Raw genomic sequence first — 10209 nt, 5'->3', positions numbered from 1 at the left:
TCAGTTCACTATCAACTCCACTAACAGCACATTAGTGTTCCAATTCTTCTACATTCATTCCATTTCTCATTTTCCTTTTCTGTCATATTAACCATTCTTTCATGTGTGAGCTAATAGTTCAGAGTTGTTTTAATTTGTATTTTTCTCATCAGTGATGATTTAGAGCATTGCCTATTTATATGCTTTGAATATTTATCAGTTGAAGAATGACTTGTATTCTTGTACATTTTATTTAAATCTCTATATATTTGAGAAATGAGACTTTTATCAGAGGATACCTGATGTAAAAATGGTTCCTAGCTTTCTTCTTCCCTGATAATCTCGCTGCATTGGTTTTCAAGAATTAAAATTATCTATATTTTACATCTTGTGTAGAGCTGTTCTTTTCCTCTGTCCAAAATTCTGGCGAATTATTCTATACTCTGCTAATATGCTTATGTGATCACTTTTTATAGCTAAATAATGTACCCATTTTGACCTTATCTTGGTGTATGATGAGAGATGTGAGTTTACGCTTAGATTCTGTGGAACTCCTTTTCAGTTTTCTAGGCAATTTTTGTCAAACTTTTAGTTTTTCTCCTAAAAACTTGGATATTTGAATTTATCAAACAATAGATTAGGCCATTTTTACTGTGTATCATTTACCTAATTTATTCCACTGATCCACCACTCTATTTCTTAGCCAAAACTATATTATTTTCATGACATTATGAATACAGTTTGAAATCTGGAATGACTAGACCATGTTCCTTCATGATTTTTTCAACAATTCCCTTAATATCCTTGTCCTTTTGATCTTCCAGAAATATTTTGTTATTATTTTCCTATCCCTAAAACTTACTGAATAAGTAATTCAATTTATATAGAATCTTTTTTATTTTATTAACTTTGCCTATCCATGAAAATTTAGTATTTCTCAAATTGTTCAGAATTGACTCTTATTTATATGGAAAAGTCTTTTGTAATTATGTTCAAATAATTTTTTAGTTTTTCTTCACAAATAGACTCCCAGATATTTTATATTATCTACAATTACATTAAGTAATTGTACTTTAAGTGGATTTATCCTTTCTCTTCCTGCTGGACTTTGTTGATGATATATAGAAATGCTGAGATTTTGTGTGGGTTTATTTTATAGCCTACAATTTGCCAAAGTTGTTCATTATTTCAAATTATTTCAACTAATTTTTTTTGTTGTTGATACTACATGGTTCCTTTAATACAACACCATATCACTTTCAAAGTGTAATCATTTTTTTATTGTCTATATTTCAATTCTTTCAATTTCCTTTTTTCATTTCTTACTGCTATCACTAGCATTTCTAGTATAATATTGAATAAGATTTGTGAAGATGGACATCCTTGCTTCATCCCTGATCTTATTGGGAAGACTTCTAGCTTGACCTCATTATATAGAATACCTGCTGATGGTTTTAGATACTTATTAATTTAAGGAAAGCTACCTTAATTTCTATGCTTTCTAGTGTTTTTTTTTATCAGAATGAGTGTTGTATTTTGTCAAAAAAGTTTTTCTTTTCTTGCATCATATATATAGATAATATGTAGATAATCATATGATTCCTATTCCTTTTGTCACTGATGTGATCAATTACGTTGATAATTTTCCTACTATTGAACCAACTACACATTTCTTGTTTAAGTCCCACCTGGTCATAGTGTGATACATTGCTGTAACATCATTGCTAGTATTTCATTCAAAATTTTTGCATCAATAGTCATAAAGGTAATTGATTTAATTAGTTCTTTTTCTGTTCATTTAGACAATTTGCATTTTGTTGATATTGATCCATTTCACTATGAGTTCTAGATCTGTTGGTATATATTGATCAAAATAGGTTCTAATAATTGACTTAATTTCCCCTTATTTGGTGATGAATTCATTCCTTCATATTAGTAATTTCTTTTTTTAATCAAATTAACCAATGTCTTAACTATTTTATTGGTTTTTTCATAAAATTAGATCCCAATTTTCATACTTCAATAGTTTTCTTACTTTTAATTTTATTAATCTCACCTGTGAATTTTAGAATTTTCATTTTGGTGTTTTATTGGATGGTATCATTTAAAAGAATATTATCCCCAAATTGAGAAATGGTCAAAGAATATGAACAAGTAGTTTTCAGATGAAGAAATCAAAGCTATCTAAAGTCTTGTGAGAAATGCATTAAGACATTATTAAATAAAGAAATGAAAATTTAAACAATTTTGATATATTACCTCATGCTCATCATGTTGTCTAATATAGCAGAAAAGGTAAATGATCAGTGCTGGAGGGGATGTGCATTGTTGATGGAGTTGTGGACTAATCCAATCATTCTGGAGAGCAATTTGGAACTATACCCAAAAGACAATAAAACTGTGACTACCCCCTTGGTCCAGAAATACCACTCCTAGGTTTGTATCTGAAAGAGATCTCCCAAAAAGGGAAAAGACCCATATGTACAAGAATATTCATAGCAGCTCTTCTTGTTGTGGAAAATAATTAGAAAATTGAGAAGATGCTCATTAGCTGAGGAATGGCTGAAGAAGTTGTAGTATATGAATACAATGGTATATTGTCACTCTATAAGAAATGATGAAGAAGCAGATTTCAGACAAACCTGAACTTACATGAACTGATTCTTAGTAAATTCAACAGAACCAGGAAAACATTGTACATTTTAAATATAATACTGTGTGTCGATCAACAATGGTAGGCTTAGCTCTTATCAACAATATAGCAATCAAAGATAATTCTAAAAGACATGGTGATGGAAAATTTCAGCTATATCCAGAGAAAGAACTATGAAATCTGATTACAGATCAAAACATTATTTTCACCTTTTTAAATTTTTTTTTTACTTTTTATTTTTGCTTTTTCCTTCTCCTGATTTTTCTTTTTTAATTCCGATTCTTCTTTCACAGTATGATCCTCATGAAAAAAAATCATGTGTAACATGATTAAGCATGTATAACCCATATCAGCTAACTTGCTGTCCTAGGGAAGGGGGAGGAAAGTTGGGAGAGTAAAACTTTTAAAAAATGAATGCTGAAGATTATCTTTACATATAATTGGAAAAATAAATAAATAATGATGATGATGATAATAATAATAATATCTACAACAACAATAAAATATCCTTAAACCCTTACTTTCTGTGTGACTCAGGATAAGTTCCTTAACTTCTACCTAACTTTCCTTGATTGTAAAGTTGAGATAGCAGCAACTTCTTTGAAGAGTTTTTCTAAAGCTTAAATGAGATAGTATTTCTTTTTTGTTTCTTTGTTTTTTGCAAGGCAATGGGATTAAGTGACTTGCCCAAGGTCACCCAGCTAGGTAATTATTAAGTGTCTAAAGCTGACTTTGAATTCAGGTCCTTCTGACTCCAGGAATGGTGCTCTATCCACTATTCCACCTAGCTGCCCTGAGATAATATTTCTAAAGTGCACTAAGGTGCACAGTTCCTATGCTGTGTAACTCCTTCCATTCTCCCCCATAGGCAAGAAAAACAAGCAAAACTAAACTATCTGATAACTGATCACATCGCAATGAATGTATCATTGTCTACCTGCCACCTAACCTTTCTGCAGGACTGAGAATGATAGATTTCTTCATTTCCCCCTCTCGAGATTGGTCATAGCAATTTTTCAATATTTAGTTCCAGTTTTCTCTTTTTTTTTAGTATCATAATCATTGTATATTTTGATGTGCTTATAAGCCTTACTCTTCAGAACTATATTTTCTGTTTAAGACTACTGTTATTAACAATATTTTGTCAGTACCTTTTTACATTATCATTTCCAGATGAGCTCACTGCCACCAGTATTCTTATCTTTATAAGTAGGTAGCTTGGTAATGTATTAGAGAACTAGACCTGGAGTCAGGAAGATCTGAATTCACTTATTAACTGTTTGTTGATTAATATATGTTCTTTTATTAAACCAAAAACAACTTTATGTTCATTACCTAAACAGCTTAAAAATTATTTTTATGGATTAAAAAGATTTTCACATGAGGAAATTTCCTCTACTAATGAAGATCAAAACCAGTTCTACAACTTTAGATAACATTAGATTAGATTTAGATAACATTAGATTTAGATTTAGATAACAATAAATTACTTGCTTAGTGTGGCATAATCTTAGTTTTTCTGAGTTTAAAAGGCAGCTCCTTAGCCACTACCCCAGACTTCCTTTCAGCACAACTTCTTAGAGTGCAATAATATGCTATTAAATTCATATTCCTTAACATGTTCAACCATTTCCCAAACAGTTGTATCCATTTTGCTTCCAGTTTTTTTTGCTACTGCCAATTCTGCTATCATGAAAAATTGATCAGTGACTTTATCTCATTTTACTTAAACAACAATCTTAGATATCAAAAATTAGTGAAGCAGCTAGGTAGAACAATGGATAGAAAAATAGACTTGAAGTAAGTCCTGACTTCAAATTGACCTCAGACACTTATTAGTTGTGATACTCTGGGCAAAACATTTACCCTCACTTTGCCTCAATTTCCTCAACTGTAAAATGGAATATTAGCGAATTATGTTTCAGAGCAGCTCTGAGGATCAAATGAGATAACATTTTAAAGTAATCAGTACAGTGCCTGGCATATAACAGGTATTGATAATTGCTTATTTCCTTCTTCATTTTCCAGTTGAGGAAATTCAAGCATTAAGTCATTTGTTCAGATGGATACAGCAAGTTAACGGCAGAACTGGGATAGGAATATAGGTTTTTGTGACATTCATCTAAGTTATGCTCCTTTTTTTATATCACTGCAGAGTAGTTGTCTGATCAGTATGACCAATTTATACACACACACACACACACACACACACACACACACACACACACACACATATATATATATATATATATATATATGTATATATCTTGAAATAGTCCAAAGCTAAAAGGAAAATGTCTGAGAGACTGAATCATTTGGATTGAGATCATGAGCTCATTGGAATAACATAATTTGATAGGACAATATTACTTTACACCTTCAATAACTTCATTATCTTCAACCCTTTGATTCTGTGGTTCCACATGACTGGTTTCAATAGAGCTGTGCAGTAAAAGTCAGGACCAAAGGAATTCTCAGGGTAATTTGACTAAAGTGGCTGATGTGTTTCCATTCAGGAAATTGTTTTTTTGTTAATTGAGATCTCATTTTGAGAATAATAGACAAAATATCCTTTTCTGAATAAGCTATAGAAATTTTCTTATATAAGTATGCTTAACAGATGCTTCAAAGTTCCAAGATTTAATTTCCTGATCATGATAATATGAAAAACAATTAGGAAAATATAGTGCTTGCAAAGTTAATAGTATTTATAATGTGAATTCTCTTTGAGATTTTAAAAACCTTGCTGATTTGATGAAAATGGGATTCAAAGTTTCAACCTTAATAGGAATATAAATTTCATTAAAAGAAGAAAAAACATTTAACAACAAAGACAAAGATATGAATAAAGTGTAATTATATATATTTTCCTCAAAAAATGTTAACAAAACCATGGTTTGGTCAAATATCAAATATATTACAAAGTTCTGAAAGTAAACTTACAAAATCTGAGTTGCCATTCATACATTAACAGATTAAAAAAAGTGTTATGATTTAGCAGATATATCGATGGAACATTTGTAATTTTTTCCAGAGATGAATGTTTACTGCATATTTGTTTCTTTTATTTAACTCTCCCTGCATCAATCAATTAATAAATATTTATTAATGCTGACTCTCTGCCAAGCACTACTCTATATACTAAGTTCAATATCAAAATGAGGCTATTTTCTAAATGACATGCCAATATTAACAAAAATATTGAAAGACATAGAGGAAGGCATCTAGAAGACTAAATGTATCTTATTCAGAGAATTTATGGAAGAATGTATATGAGAATATCATGGAATGAGAAAGCAAACATAATTTTTGATTTGTACCATGGTGGGAAGATAGTTATAGATAGACTCTCAGTCTTAGAAGTATCAAGTTTGGATCATAATGCAAAGCATCATGGCAGACTGGTATGTGTTATTCTTGAAATCATAAAGATCTAAAATAAAAAAAATATTGTGATGGGATTTCCAATTTTTTAATCCATTTATATGGGAACAATATCATTAGAATATTTAATTTATAAAATTAAAAACTCCATTATTTTATTATTAAATTGCTGAAGTATTCAAGGACATTATAAAGCCTTTATACAGTTTTTTTTTTTCCCGTCTACTGGCAAGGGTACCCTTATCCCAGGTAAATCCAATGGACAAATGAATTGCCCCTCAGTTAATTACCAAATTCCATAAGCCAGAAGTCACTACCAAATTCCATAAGCCAGAAGTCATTAAATAAAATGTAATAATTACACAAATTCCCTGGTGACTAGCAATCAATCAATGTTAAGTCAAACACATTATGTTTACTGTTAAGACGTGGATTCGATTTTTATTTCTGCCATATGATCTTTCTGTCCAGATTGCAAAATTGTGGCAAAGGAATTCAGCAGATATTTGACTTTAGACTTTTATGGACAGAGTAAAGAGGGCAAAGTAGAGAAAGTATTAAGCTGAGCTCTGCTAGCATTCCCCTCTAAACAACTATGAAAGAATTTCTCAAATCAAATTCTGGAATGACAGAACCAACAAAAGATCAGAATGAATCCTTCTTCTAGACCAAAACAACTTAGGAGGTTGGAAAAAGAGCTTTATGACCTAGGGATAGAAGTTAGCCTATAGCCAATGTGGATTGGGACTATATCAGTTTTAGGAAATGTCCAGCCTGTGGGCCATGGAAGACCTGTGAAATTGTTGTAGCCAAGGCAATTGCGAGCAATATTCAAAATTTAATCTAGAATATTTTTAGTAGGCTACTTTTTAAGTTGGTAAACTTGTATGACCTGTGGGTGATGTTATAAATATCCAAATGACCCTTGATTAAATAAAAAAAAACTGATTCCCCTTGCTTGGAGTAAATGGTGGGACAAAAAGAATAACTTCAGAAGCTCTCAAACCAGAGATGGTAAGTAGACCTAGCCACTGGTCCAAAGGAGATTAGTGGAAACTTCTGCATTCCCATTGCTCACAAGTCCAGATGGTGTTTGGTGAATTCATTGCTTATATCTACTTCTAGAACAAAGTCCAACATCAACAAGGAGCACTTTTGGATTGGGAACCTTGAGTATCACTTTTGGTGAAAAGTGATCAGAAAGCCTGAGGAACAATTTGAATCTTAAGGGATAATGATTTTAGGGGAATGGTATTATTTGCAATTCTAAGGTTATTAAAGTCATATATAGGGTATGGTCTTGAATAAAGATCAGGAGAGTTATGACTATTTCTCTCCACAGATCATAAGTCTTGAAGTTATTGAAAACTCCCCCAATTTCAGAACTAGTACTGAAAACAATAATGCAAAAAGAACCTTCTGCCAACAGTGATTCCTACCCCATGATGTAAACAGTGATCAACATTACATGAAGTTAAAAATCAAGAAATATGTGGAAAAATGAACAAAACAAAAAGCAAAGACAATCATGAAAAGCTTCTATGGCAATAGGGACTATCAAGGCACAAACTCAGAAACAGGCAAATCAAAACAGCTACAAGCAAAGTTTCAAAGTAAACAAGTTTCAAAGGATCCAAATCCAACAAGAATTTCTGGGGAAACAAAAAACTACCTTCTATCTATCTATCTATCTATCTATCTATCTATCTATCTATCTATCTATCTATCTATCTATCTATCTATCTATTTTTCTCTCTATAAGTTTTCAAATATAATAAGAAGGATCAGGAAAATGTTGGTTAAAGAAATGAAAGCAAAGGAAGAAAATTTTGAAAAAATTAGCTTATTAAAATAGGCACAAAATGCTTAGTAAAACTTTACTTCAAATAACAAAAATAGCAGTATGTTAAGAGGTACAAAGATTCATTGATAAAAATAATTCCCTTAAAACCAGAATTAAGGGCAGCTAGGTAGTGCAATGGATAAGAGCACCAGCCCACAAGTCAGGAGGACCTGGGTTCAAATTTTGCCTCAGACACCTAATACTTACCTAGCTCTGACCTTGGGTAAGTCACTTAATTCCATTGCCTTTCCAAAACAAAAGCAGAATTAACCAAATTGGAAGGAAAAAAAGATACAAAAGATGAATGAAGCTAATAATTCCTTAAAAATTAGAATTAGGCAAATGGTAGCTAATGTCCATAAGACATCAAAATGCATAATAAAGTCAAAAGAATGATAAAAATGGACGAAAATGTGAGCTATCTCATTTGGAAAAATAATTGATTTTGAAAGAGATCAAGGAGTGATAAATTAATAATCATTAAGAACCATGATCAAAGAAAGAAACTAGGCATTATATTTTTTTTTACTTTGATTAACAAACTTTATTTCTCCAAGAGACACGGGGAACCAAGCTCAGAAGAGAACACATCCCAAGAAAAAAGGCTCTTTACAGTAAAACAGACACCACCCCAAAGCATGAACCCATCTCAAGACAGCCAAACCCTTCCTATTCATTAGAAGAGATGAAGGGGTGGGGGTGAATGGGACTAAAAGAATCCCTTAAAGGGTGCTCTTCTGCCCTCCCCCCCCATCCCAAATGGCTGGGTAAGACAGTCTTAGGGCCAGGGCTGGCAGGTAGGGGGGATACAGTTCAGTGGTGAAAATCAGGAAAATTCAATTACAAGCCAAGCAAAAGCTCAAAGCAGTGGGAGCCTTGGGGTACATGGTTCCTAGTAACCTAGTACCTAGTGAGGATTGGATGGGACAGTTCTCTGCATCCCCCCTTTCCAATGCGATCTAGAAAGAAGCAGCTGCTTGTGATAAGAAGGAGTGGAAGTTACTTGATGGAAGGAGGAAGAAGATGAAAAGAAGAAAGGAGCCAAGCTCTCACTCCTCTTTCTTGTTTGTAGGACCTTCCACTGCAGCCTGGAGACGTGTGTGCTCCTCTAGCAGGCGGTCATATTCTTTGGTCAGCCCTTCTGACTGCTTGTGCATGGCCAGAATTTCATTTTCTGCTCTTTCCAGGTCTCGCTTGTTGATGGCTAGCCCCTCTTTCAGTTGCTTGCACTCAGTCTTCAGGTTTTTGTTCTCCATTAGCAGCTCATTCAGGCCCGATTTATCAGCACTGGAGCCAGTTTCCTTCTTCAGCTTGTCATTTTCTTCTATATATTTCTTGGCTTCACTGGCACCCTCAGCCTGTTTTTTGAAGGCTTCGTTGGAGGCCAACAATGTGGCCTACTGGGAGATAAGGGTCACCAAGCGTCTGAGTAGGAAAGACAGCAGCAGAGAGAAGCCAGCGATGTAGAGGTTTCTCTGGGCACGGAACAACTTCATGTGGAAGTGTTCCATGGCCCCTGGGTTATTCTGCAGGTTCACCTTCTCTGTCATGTCATCGTACTTCCCCATCTCCTGCACAGCATCAATGAGAAGCAGCACCAAGATAACAATGAGAACTACAGAGAAGGTGTTGCCATAGCTCACCACCAGCTGTACCAGGAGGGATTTAAAGATCTACCATCTTTGGGGAGAAATGAAAGGAATGCAGAGCAGCAGCACAGCAAAGACTTCTCCATATAGAGGAAGGTAGCAACGGCGGTCCACTGAAGACTCATTGTTAGTCACTAGGTAGGTTTGACCTGCACATCTCTATGCTGTAGCCACAAGAGTGGTCAGCTCAGACTCCATAGTCTCCCTCCCAAATCCTTCCCTTCAGCCTGGCATCCACAAGGTGGAAATAGGAAGTGCTAGACATTATATTTCAAGAAATTATCAAGAAAACTATCCCAGAATCCTAGAACCTGAGGGTAAGTAGAAATGAAAAGAATTAACACCTGAAAGAAATCCCCAAATGAAAACTTTTAAATTATGATAACCAAATTCCAGGGCTCCCAAATCAAAAAAAAAAGAAAATACTTTGAACAGCCCCAAAGAAATAGTTTGAATGTTGTGAAACCACAGTCAGGATCACACAAGATTTAATAGTGAAAATGTTAAAGTAAACAGAAGGCTTGGAATACTATATTCTAGAAAACAAAAGACCTCAGATTATAACCATGAATAACCTAATAAGTAAAACTCAAGGGGAAATGAATAATTAATTAAATAGAATATTTTCAAGCATTTCTGATGAAAAGAACAGAAATGAATAGAAAATTCAACTTTCAAATGCAGGACTCAAGGGAAGCAAA

At 33.4% G+C, this 10209-nt stretch overlaps 1 pseudogene; it reads right to left on the bottom strand.

Moving 5' to 3' along the window:
- Window positions 1-8908: 8908 nt before the first annotated feature.
- On the bottom strand, window positions 8909-9633 carry LOC141511090 (B-cell receptor-associated protein 31 pseudogene; annotated as a pseudogene).
- Between the last annotated feature and the right edge of the window lie 576 nt (window positions 9634-10209).

This window comes from Macrotis lagotis, chromosome 2 (genome assembly GCF_037893015.1).
Source record: "Macrotis lagotis isolate mMagLag1 chromosome 2, bilby.v1.9.chrom.fasta, whole genome shotgun sequence".
Lineage (NCBI taxonomy): Eukaryota > Metazoa > Chordata > Mammalia > Peramelemorphia > Peramelidae > Macrotis > Macrotis lagotis.
The sequence above is the reverse complement of the archived record's forward strand: the minus strand, read 5'-3'. Positions and strand labels throughout refer to the sequence as shown.